This window comes from Phyllobates terribilis, unplaced genomic scaffold (assembly GCF_046119375.1).
Source record: "Phyllobates terribilis strain yellow unplaced genomic scaffold, ASM4611937v1 Scaffold_5__5_contigs__length_657084704, whole genome shotgun sequence".
Lineage (NCBI taxonomy): Eukaryota > Metazoa > Chordata > Amphibia > Anura > Dendrobatidae > Phyllobates > Phyllobates terribilis.
In genome coordinates, this window is record NW_027362765.1 from 393,061,589 (window position 1) to 393,073,614 (window position 12,026).

Genomic DNA, 12,026 nt, shown 5'->3' on the forward strand with positions numbered 1-12,026 from the left:
CTGTGTATAGATGGCTACGTGCGGCCCCCCGCTATGTATAGATGGCGCCGTGCGGCCCCCCGCCGTGTATTGATGGCACCGTGCGGCCCCCTGCTGTGTAGAGATGGCGCCGTGCGGCTCCCTGCTGTGTATAGATGGCTACGTGCGGCCTCCCGCTGAGTATAGATGGCTACGTGCGGCCTACTGCTGTCTCTGGGGGGGGGGGCACCGTGCGGCCTCCCGCTGTGTATAGATGGCTATGTGCGGCCTCCCGCTGAGTATAGATGGCGCTGTGCGGCCTCCTGCTGTCTCTGGGGGGGGGGCGCCGTGCGGCCTCCCGCTGTGTATAGATGGCTACGTGCGGCCTCCCGCTGAGTATAGATGGCGCTGTGCGGCCTCCTGCTGTCTCTGGGGGGGGCGCCGTTCGGCCTCCCGCTGTGTATAGATGGCTACGTGCGGCCTCCCGCTGAGTATAGATGGCGCTGTGCGGCCTCCTGCTGTCTCTGGGGGGGGGCTGTGCGGCATCTATACTCAGCAGGAGGCCGCACGTAGCCATCTATACACGTATACTCAGCAGGAGGCCGCACGTAGCCATCTATACGGTGCCATCTATACACAGCGGGAGGCCGCACGTAGCCATCTATACACAGCGGGAGGCCGCACGGCGCCATCTATACACAGCGGGAGGCTGCACAGCGCCATCTATACACCGCGGGAGTCTCAGTGCTTTGCAAGAGCAGTCAATAAATTCTGCTTGACTAATTCTGAGCACCATAAAGTCTGGTTCGCTTCTAACCTGCTGTCTTCATTTTCAGCTTGCTGAATTCTAACTCATTTACTGTCATTCGAGACGATGCCTTTGCTGGTCTCTTTCACCTTGAATACCTGTAAGTGCTCCACTTAATGTCATATTTTTGATTCTGTTCTTCTTCATCTTTTGGCATGTGCAATTGTATGAGCAAGTATTCATATGAATTTATGACCTACTTAAACCTTTGAGGACCTTAAATTTTATTCAATCAAATTTTTTTCCAGTTTAAAACTATGGGACATATATGTGCCTTGGTCCTCAAAGGGTTTTTAAAGGGGCTGCAAACATAAATACGAAAAAAATAATTCATTTAGTGCTTTTTGTGTTCATTTAATTTTTATTTGAAGTCCATTTTTTTTATATACCTTGAAATTAAGCCCTACCCCATGGAATGAAGCCCTACCTACATGACATCTGAGAGCTACATGGATCCCGCTTGTGAGGTGCCTGTCCGTCACTACTATTCAGTTTTAGGGTCCACTCACTAAGCCATATATTCTCTCATGCAAGAGAATAGGGCCAATTATGCTAATGACACTGGGCTCAAACTCTGTCAGAGCTTCAACTGAGTGTGATCCGATTCTCTCGCAGCACAGATATGGAGAAGATGGAGAACTTCCTTTCTCCATCTTCTCCATAGTCTCTGTGAGTGTTCATCGGACTGCACTTGGATGACATCCGAGTGCAGTCTAATATTTTACGTGCACCCATAGACTTGTATGGGTGCACATGGTCCGAATATCGAATGAGATTATTTTCTCATGCCAATAATCGCAGATCTGCACTGTCCCATAGTATAACATAGGGCCGAGTCCTATCCGATAAAACATCACATAGCATTCGGCCGTGTTATACGACAGTGTGAGCGAGCCCTTAGAGTCAAGGAATATTTACATGCAGATGATGATATTACTCTCCAAGTGTATATTTTTTTAGGCGAGTTCATCATAGTAAACGCTTTGCCTTTTTGACATGTGATCAACTAAAGAACAAGAAAGATTTAGGACCTCCCCTATAGAGAAACGGAAAATAGTTTGGAGGACTTGCATGTCCTTTTTTATTTATTATGAGAAAATCATAAAAGATCCCGTTTTTTAACCATGCTGTGACTTTCTTCTGAGGGAGAGGGAGAGAGCTGCCCTATTCAGAGTCAGTAATAAGACCTGCTGACAAAAGTGTTGAAGATACAGTCTAATGTGAATTAACAATGAAAAAAAGTTAATTTCACAAATGGCTTGTATTTTTTTTAATACAAACTTTTTTGTCTTTACAGCTCCTTTAAAGGGAATCTGTCATCAGGTTTTTGCCACCTAATCTGAGAGCAGCATAATGTAGGGTTAGAGGCACTGATTCCAGTAATGTGTCACTTACTGGGCTGCTTAGTGTTGTTTTGATAAAATCATTGATTTGTCAGAAGGTAATTATCACTAGATGACTAGTAAGTTCTGTAGGACCCCACCCCCATCACTGATCAGTAGATTTCTGTGTACACTGAGCATGGGCAGAAAGCTGCCAATCAGTGGTGTGGGCGGGGCTATACAGAGCGCAGCATTCAGAGAGCTGCTAGATCTGCAGCAGATAGAACGGTGATTTTCTCAAAATGACAACAAGCAGCTGAAAAAGTGACACATCGCTGGAATCAGGGCATCTGCCCCAATATTGTGCTGCTCTCAGATGAGGCAGCACAATTAATATTGTGCCAAATTAATTTCCCGTGAACTTATCACATGATCTATCACAGGGGATCATGTGACATGTCACGTGATAAATCAGGTGTGGGGGGGGAGCCCGCGCCTTCTAAACTGCCCGGGGCCCTTGCTACTCTTAATCCACCCCTGTGTATATCATATGACAGCTGCAGCCAATCAGTGGTTGCAGACCTGTATATCATATGACAGTTGCAGCCAATCAGTGGCTGCAGACCAATATATCATGACAGCTGCAGCCAATCAGTAGCTGCAGAGCGGTATATCATATGATAGCTGCTGCCAATCAGTGGTTGCAGACCTGTATATCATATGATAGCTACAGCCAATCAGTGGCTGCAGACCTGTATATCATATGACAGCAGCAGCCAATCAGTGGCTGCAGATCTATATATCATATGACAGTTGCAGCCAATCAGTGGCTGTAGACCTGTATATCATATGAACTCTACAGCCAATCAGTAGCTGCAGACTTGTATATCATATGACAGCTGCAGCCAATCAGTGGCTGCAGACCTGTATATCATATGACAGCAGCAGCCAATCAGTGGCTGCAGATCTATATATCATATGACAGTTGCAGCCAATCAGTGGCTGTAGACCTGTATATCATATGAACTCTACAGCCAATCAGTAGCTGCAGACTTGTATATCATATGACAGCTGCAGCCAATCAGTGGTTGCAGACCTGTATATCATATGACAGCAGCAGCCAATCAGTGGCTGCAGATCTATATATCATATGACAGTTGCAGCCAATCAGTGGCTGTAGACCTGTATATCATATGAACTCTACAGCCAATCAGTAGCTGCAGACTTGTATATCATATGACAGCTGCAGCCAATCAGTGGTTGCAGACATGTATATCATATGACAGCTGCAGCCAATCAGTGGCTGCAGACCAATATATCAAGACAGCTGCAGCCAATCAGTAGCTGCAGAGCGGTATATCATATGATAGCTGCAGCCAATCAGTTGTTGCAGACCTGTATATCATATGATAGCTGCAGCCAATCAGTGGTTGCAGACCTGTATATCATATTATAGCTACAGCCAATCAGTGGCTGCAGACCTGTATATCATATGACAGCAGCAGCCAATCAGTGGCTGTAGACCTATATATCATATGACAGTTGCAGCCAATCAGTGGCTGCAGACCTGTATATCATATGAACTCTACAGCCAATCAGTGGCTGCAGACCTGTATATCATGACAGCTGCAGCCAAGCCAATCAGAGATTGCATCCCTGCATATCATATGACCACTGCAGCCAATCAGTGACTGTAGCCCTACATGCCTGCATATCATATGACATCTGCAGTCAGTCACTGCTCTGTATACACAGAATTAAACAAACAACTATTTAACTATGACAGTCAAAATGAGCGCAGAATGAAGATATTGAGCTACTTCCCATAAAAATCTAAGGCCCCTTTCACACTGTGTTCTTGCCCATGCTCAGAGGGCCCGTCTGGGCTTATATCTCAACCCCACCTCCCCCACAAAATGGGATTTGGGCGTATGCGCCAACGGGGCCATTGACTATAATGATGCAGACTGAGTCACTGTGCGCTCTGTCATGAATCATTTTCGGCCATATACTACTACGGGAGGTGGACACCAAGACATAGTAGACTACCTCTAGTTGTCTACCTCCAGTAGGCATATATGGCCAAAAATGATGCATGACAGAGCGCACAGTGACTCTGTCAGAATGATTATAGTCAATGGCCAAGTCGGCAAGTATGTCTAAATCTCGTTTTGTGGGGGGTTTAGACATAAGCCCTGACTGGACCACTGGACATGGGGAAGAACACAGTGTGAAAGGGCCCTAACAGTTATTTTTATTAATGGGAGGTTTGGGAGGCAATATGTTGGATGATGAAAGGTTTAGCACCTTCTGCTGCAGTGCACAAATAATGCCACCATACAATAACCAAGTAAGAAATCTATAAAAAAAAGTATTTCATTAATGTGCTATACTATGTGGGAAAAACAAAGGGAAATATACAAGCCATTTAGATTTTACCCTTGATAAGAATCGAACCTCGAACACCAGGGCTGCAATACAGCAGTGTGAACCTCAAAGCCTAAAACATACTTTGAGCTTTTAAAATGTGCCCATTTATCTTTGGCATCTTTAGCAGAAAAAATCCTTAAAGGCTATGTACACCTGAACACAATTTTTTTTTCTTCATTTGCTTCCTAAATCCTAAGTTAAGCAACTTTTTCAATACTCTTCATTTAAAAGTGGTTATCCTGGACTTTTATTTTTTTCTATGGGGTTAAGAACTTACCGGCAGGTAGTTGCTAACTACCTGCCTGTTCTGCCCTGCAACGATCTCTCCTGGCTCAGGCGGTGATTCTCCAGCTTCCTTTGACTTCACATCAACACCGCAGCTCTTTCTTTTACGCTCTGCTCTGTCAACAGGGCATCATTGCCAACATCATGCTGATTGACAGTTGGCTCCCCGCAGTTTTGCAACTTTTCAATGCTTTTATGCACTTTTTGAGTGTAAAAGCTGTGATAAATTGGAGCCTTAGTGTCTCCAAATCACATACTACTTCCTCCTCCTGCCCTTTCTCTATTGGTATAGCCAAAGGCTCTGTCTTAGGACCCCTACTCTTGTTCATCTATATCTTTGGCTCCGGGCAACTCATAAAGTCCCATGGCTTCCAGTACCACCTATTTGTTGATGACACCCCCTCCTCGATCGATCACAATAAATGACATCAGGCTTTCCCCTGTATTATAAGTCTGCTGCCTCAGTGTAACTATTGATTCTATCCTGTGCTTAAAACCGCAAATCCAAGCCCTTATCACCTCTTGCTGCCTCCAACTCAAAAATATTTCCAGAATTCGTCCATTCCTCAACCCTCAATATATTAAAATGTTAGTGCATGTCCTCATCATCTTCTGCCTCAACTATTGCAATATCCTCTTTTGTGACCTCCATACTAACTCACTCGCACCTCTCCAGTCCGTCCTTAACTCTGTTGCTAGATTAATCCACCTCTCTGCTTGTTACTCCTCCACCTCTCCCCTCGTTACTCCTCCACCTCTCCCTTCTACGAATCCCTTTACAGGCTTCCACTCCCCCAACGAATCCAATGTGAACTATCTATGACTTACAAGACCGTCCATAATCTGCCTCCACCATACATCTCCAAACTATGTGTGGGAGGGTATCGGAAGATTAATTTTTTGGTTCTCACAAGATCTGCTTCTCTCCTCCACCCATGTATGTTCTTCACCCAACGGTCTCCACTATAATATGCCCTTCTCTAGAACACAGTACCTCAACATGTCCGATTGTCTCCTGCAACTGAAACCTTTAGAAGCAACCTCAATGCCACCTGAGCTGCTCTAACCCCTCAACCTACTGTCTTCTTTCCAAAAAGCCCTGAAGATTATAAGCCCTTGAGGGAAAGATCCTCTTCCCCTCTATACCAGTCTGTCAATGTTAGTTTACTGTGTTTTATATATGTATTATATTTATTGCTTGTAAACTCTCTTTACGTAGGGCCATGGAATTAATGGCGCTTTAAAAATAAATAATAATAACGCAAATATATATATATTATTATTAATAATAATAATAATAATAATAATAATAAAAGGTAACCACTAATATACAGAATGTAAAAATTACTTTTTACATGTCAAAGGGGTCCATAGCCTATAACTTGAAAAGAGTTCATGCAGAAATGGCAGCAATCCATCAGAATAGTTCAGTGTAATATAAGAGTCCCGAGCGATGATTAGCCGCAGTATTTACATGACCGGTTTATTTTATAACAGCTTGGCTATTTTTAAGTGAAAGAGATGTTTATAGTCCCAAATCAAAGTGGAAAAAAATCTGTTGTCAGTAGAGAAATCGAAATCCCAGAGCTGAGGGTCTGCAGCTGTCACGAAAGAGTCCAACGAAACCGTTCAGAAAACTGGAGTCTGCACTGCGGTGCCAGCTCAATGCTAGTGTGCTGCCCACAGGACCATGTCAAAAAGCTTGATTGCACTTGCGGCAAAAAACAAACACACATCTGTAATGTGGGTATCAAAGGAATATTTATTTCTAATAGATTTTTGTCAATAGCTCCTGGCCCATGTTTAGAAATAGAAGATATTGTAGGCTGTAAGATGGCAATGGACATTTGCGGAAAGGAAGAAACTGCAACAGCCCCACAGCATATTCATTCTACCTTATGGGAATAGCAGTCTTACATGAATGCAGTACATTTTAAGCATGGGCTGCTGTAACGACTCTGTAGACAACGGACTCAAATGGGCCCCTTAAGAGGTTGTCTGAGATTTTAATAAAGTTGCATAACAGCAAGAAATGGCATTAAAGAAAAGAAATCGTCACTTGCCCATTAAATTTCCCAGCTGTAGCGTCGGCGTCCCTGCCTCCTGCTAGGCAGGGACGCTGTTCCCCTCACCTCTCCGCTCCGAGCCCGGCGTCTTCCTCCCGCTCTGCTGGCAGCACGCGCTCCTTCCCGGCCACGGTGCTTAGGGCGCGCGCGCGCTCCCCCCCTCTTAAAGGGGCCGCGCGCGCCGTCCTAATGAGTCCCCGGCCAATGGCCGGAGGACTTCACCATATATAAGGCACCTCCTCCAAAATGGAGGTGCCCGAGCAATGTTGTTGCACTGTTCACTACTCTGCTTCAGCCCTCAGGTCCCGTTTCCAGTTACCTGCCAGTTACCTGCCAGTTTCCTGACAGTTTGCTGTCTGATTCCTGCCTGTTGTCCGCTTACCTGCTTGCTAGCCTGAGGTCCGACGGTCTGCCTTCTGACATCTGTCAGTCTGTCTATGGACCAGCTTGCCCGCTCACCTGGGAGCGCTCACCTGATACCAGTCTGTTAGCCTACCAGGAGGCTCCGCCGTCACGTGCTGTGACCACCTGCCAGTCCAGAGACTCTTGCCCGCTCACCTGGGAGCGCTCATCTGCTACCTGCCTGTTAGCCTACCTGGAGGCTCCGCCGTCACGTGCTGTGACCACCTGCCAGTCCAGAGACTCTTGCCCGCTCACCTGGGAGCGCTCATCTGCTACCTGCCTGTTAGCCTACCTGGAGGCTCCGCCGTCACATGCTGTGACCACCTGCTTATCCAGAGACTCTCGCCTGCTCACCTGGGAGCACACATCTGCCATCTGCCTGCTAGCCTACCTGGAGGCTCAGCCGTCACAGGTCGTACCTACCCTTTACCCAGAGACTGTCCCGGTCACTTGCCGTGACCTCCTGCCCGTTTACCCAGAGACTGTCCCGGTCACTTGCCGTGACCTCCTGCCCGTTTACCCAGAGACTGTCCCGGTCACTTGCCGTGACCTCCTGCCCGTTTACCCAGAGACTGTCCCGGTCACTTGCCGTGACCTCCTGCCCGTTTACACAGAGACTGTCCCGGTCACCTGCTGTGACTACCTGCCTGTCTTCCCTGGTCGCCACCCGCTTCCTTACAAGGACCGCCCCCTTGTATAAGTTGCTCAGAGGTTCCGCCTCCCAGACCCGTTACACCAGCCCTGTTGAAATTACATCATATATACATAATGTGCTGGATTATAATAACCACTCACTGGTCCCAGTGGTCACATATCATACATATAAGCACCCTGTAATGCCGGCGTCCCTGCACGTTGCTTCCCCCTGGCAGGGACGCTGATATACCGCCACGGCCACCCAGCCGCGTTCCCTGCTCCAGCTATCCCCACACCTCCTGTGTCCCAGGACCTGCACATACTGTGCAGGTCTCCTGGCGGTGCGCTTACAGTTCTTAAACTGGTTGTGTGCGCACTCCTGATGTGTCCTCAGCCAATATCTGGAAGGCACTAAGTATTTAAGGCACCTTCACCTGTATGGAGGTGCCTGAGTAACATCAGTGCTTAGTACATTTTCAAGCTGCTGAATTTGTTGTCAAGTCCCTGTTCCTGAACTTGTCCTGTTTGTATCTGAAACTTATCCCTGAACCTGTCCTGTCTGAATTAGTACCTATACCCTGAATCTGTCCTGCCTGAATCTGCCATCCAGTCCCGCCTGGACTTTGAGTCTGTCGGTCCTGAATCCATTCCATCTGAACCAGCTCCAATCTGTTCTGACTATGATCCTGTTCCTGTCCTACCAGCTACTAGGTCTGTCCTAGAGTGGTACCTGGCGACCACCTGCTGCTTAAGTCTAACCACACCATTAGGGGTCCTAGTGAAGAACCAGATGGTCGCTTAGTCATGCCCCTCCAGGCTCTCCCTGGTCCACACCCACTAGAGTGACACATCCTATGGACAATGGTTGGCTGCAGAGAACACTTGAGTGATGGACAAGATGCCATTGTTGCACAACCTTTGGAAACCACTGGAGTGGCGGTCTTGGATCATTTTTTATTCTATTACTATTTCCTGCTCGAAAAATGCCAGAAAACCCCTTTTTAAAGAGTTAACAGTTCCCCTACTGACAAGTAGACTTCATGGAAAAACTCAACCCAATAATTGCCATGGCTCACAATTATTTGAGAACTGGGATTTACTAACAGGAATTACGGGAAAGGAATTTGTATTCATCGGTATGGGTCAGTTGGACGACAATCCTATGAGCAGTGGTGGACTTACAGTGCGTTGGGGCTTCAGGCTTTAAAAGTGACACCTTACCTAACCACTAGTGCCATAATACACTTGGATGGGATAAAATTTAGAAAACGTATTTTGGTTATTCTGCAGTCAAATTTTGGGAGAGCTGTAACTGACTACCAGGCTGCTTGACACCTTTGGCTTTTGACGCTACCTTTAGTGGTCACTGGTAAGCTCTCCATAACCTCTGGGAACCGAAAGAATGACCTTATTCGTTGTCTGCTGGCTTTTCTAGAAATTAGGAATGGACTTGTAGAATCTTAATATAAGCTATCAATATTAAATTTTTGGGGGTCAAAACTAGCCTCGGTCAGCAGATCAGTGGGAGTGATGGCTACTGATGGCGCATCCTAAAGACAGATCATGGAGTCCTGTGTTATCCCTTTAAAAATCTTATATAATATATATATATATAAATCATATATTTCATTACTACTTAATTCAATCTATTATATGGCTGATATAATTTACCAATAAAATAGCAAAAAAAATTGTTTACACTCAAAACTGTTAATGTAGCCTTGTGCACCATGAACATCCTTAGAAAATAAAGATGTAAAAGCAGAAAGTCCTAATGAGAAATGTTTCCTTACACTCATTACAAGCCACTTTAATGCCCCAAAGACATCAGGGTGACTGTGCCAATTACCAGCCTTCATTGAAGGCAGTAGGGGTCCTCAGCCTATCACAAGCTGTACAGAAGAATATTGGGCATGCTCCTTAGATACAAGTTTGTCCTTTGTGTTTTGCAGAACAAGGTCTTAAAAAATAGGACAAACTTCAAGAGGCCTCAGAATCAGAAAGCTAAACTTAGAATTATCATAGCCAAGGTGAACTTGAAAATCAATTAAAATACTAAAGGACTTTCATTAATTACATCACCCTTATGTATTTAACAGCCTTTAAACAATCTACAACTTAGTGAAAATGTATATTATTATTATTATTATTATTATTATTAATAATAATAATAATTGAATTGCGTAACTAATAATAATAATAATTCTCTCATTCAATGTTTACTCAATGGCCAAAATACTCTGTAGATTAATTCCATATTAGATATTTCTAGGGATCAAGGCTTCATTTCTTACACTGTTGCAGTACCCTCAATTACATACTTGAACACTGTTAAATGAAACAATCTTGACTGCCTGCAGCCTCCACTAGGGGGAGCACACTCCATATAGAAATACATGATAAGTGTTAAGCCTGTCTGTAGTCGTCAGCCAAAAAAGGCTACCTCGGACAGACTTGGCAGAGGAACCCCGGCCTTCACCCTGAAATTTCTACTTACAATGTTGGCCCCTGGGCTGAGTCCATGGAGTAGATGCAGGCCAGAGGAGCAAGACTGAGGCAAGAGTAGTTTAACTAAACTGGTCAGCAACTGGAGAGGCAAAATCGGGAGACAAATTCATAGTCAGGGTATAGCTGGGGCTATGTATTTGGTGGTCAATTTAAGCAAAGTAAGGCTAGCCAGTGTCCAAATCAGGAGGATAACAGAATGAACGTGGTCAGGGTCACAAGTCAGGTCAGAATCAGGATAAGAACATCAAGAGTAGCTCCAATGAATAAGGAAAATGCAAGAAATAAATGTCAAATCTCAGCACTCAGCTGGGAGTTTAAGCAGTTTGTGGTACTGCAAAATTGGCCACAGTAGGGAGCTGACTGCATCTGCTGAGCTGACAGCACACACACCTACCTACGTCTAACTAGATGGTATCACGGGTCCAAGACACACCTGTATAGCTGGCTAAACAGAACCTGCTCCGCCTAGTGATACTAGCCCTAACATCTTCTCTATCACTAGCACCTCACTCAGGATGAATACGACAGATGTCACTGGTGCCGAAACAGGTAGAGATGTAACACCAAGATTTTGTCTGCGGCCACCACTAGGGGGAACACACTGCTTATAGAAATACATAATAAGATATTGTCTGTCTCCAATAGGAAAAGCATACTGCATACAGAGATACAAAATAAGATTCTGTCTACAGCCACCACTAGGGGGAGCTCCCTGTATACAGAGAAACATGATAGGATTCTGTCTGCAGCCATGACTAGGGGGAGCTTCTTGTATACAGAGATACATGATAAGAGTCTGTCTGCAGTCACCACTATAGGGAGCTCCCTGCCTACAGAAACACATGATAAGACTATGTCTTCGGCCATCACTAGGAGGAGCTCCCTGCGTCCAGAGACACATGATAAAAATTCTGTCTGCAGCCACCACTAGGGGGAGCTCCCTGCATACAGAGAAACATGTTAAGATTATATCTGCAGCCACCACTAGAGGGAGCTCCCAGCATACAGAGATACGTGGTAAGATTTTGTCTGCAGCCACCACTAGAGGGAGCTCCCAGCATACAGAGATACATGGTAAGATTTTGTCTGCAGCCACCACTAGAGGGAGCTCCCAGCATACAGAGATACATGGTAAGATTTTGTCTGCAGCCACCACTAGAGGGAGCTCCCAGCATACAGAGATACGTGGTAAGATTTTGTCTGCAGCCACCACTAGAGGGAGCTCCCAGCATACAGAGATACAGGGTAAGATTTTGCCTGCAGCCACCACTAAGAAAAGCTACTTGCATAAAGATTTATGTAGATTTATTAAAAGGGAATACATATTCACACATTTAAAAGTTACTAGCTATCCAAAAGGTGAGAGGGTTCAACTACTGGGACCCCCAGCGATTTTAACAAGAGGGCTCTGGATCATCCTTTTGAATTCATGGAAAATCCCTGTAATTATAACGTAAATCCTACACATGCTTTTAGGTCTTTAGAACTTTTTCAATCTTAATTTTTTCTGTCCATTCATGCAGTATCTAGGATTTGCACGTAATTCATTTTTACCTATCCCCACCGACTTTCCGTTAGATCTTCAGATCGTTAAACAGAATTTTTAATGTG

General features: G+C 45.2%; 1 protein-coding gene across 4 annotated transcripts in view; it reads right to left on the reverse strand.

The window, feature by feature from the left end:
* Positions 1-12,026, reverse strand: part of CRTAC1 (cartilage acidic protein 1) — a 751,919-nt gene that overhangs the window by 707,667 nt on the left and 32,226 nt on the right. The window lies entirely within an intron of this gene.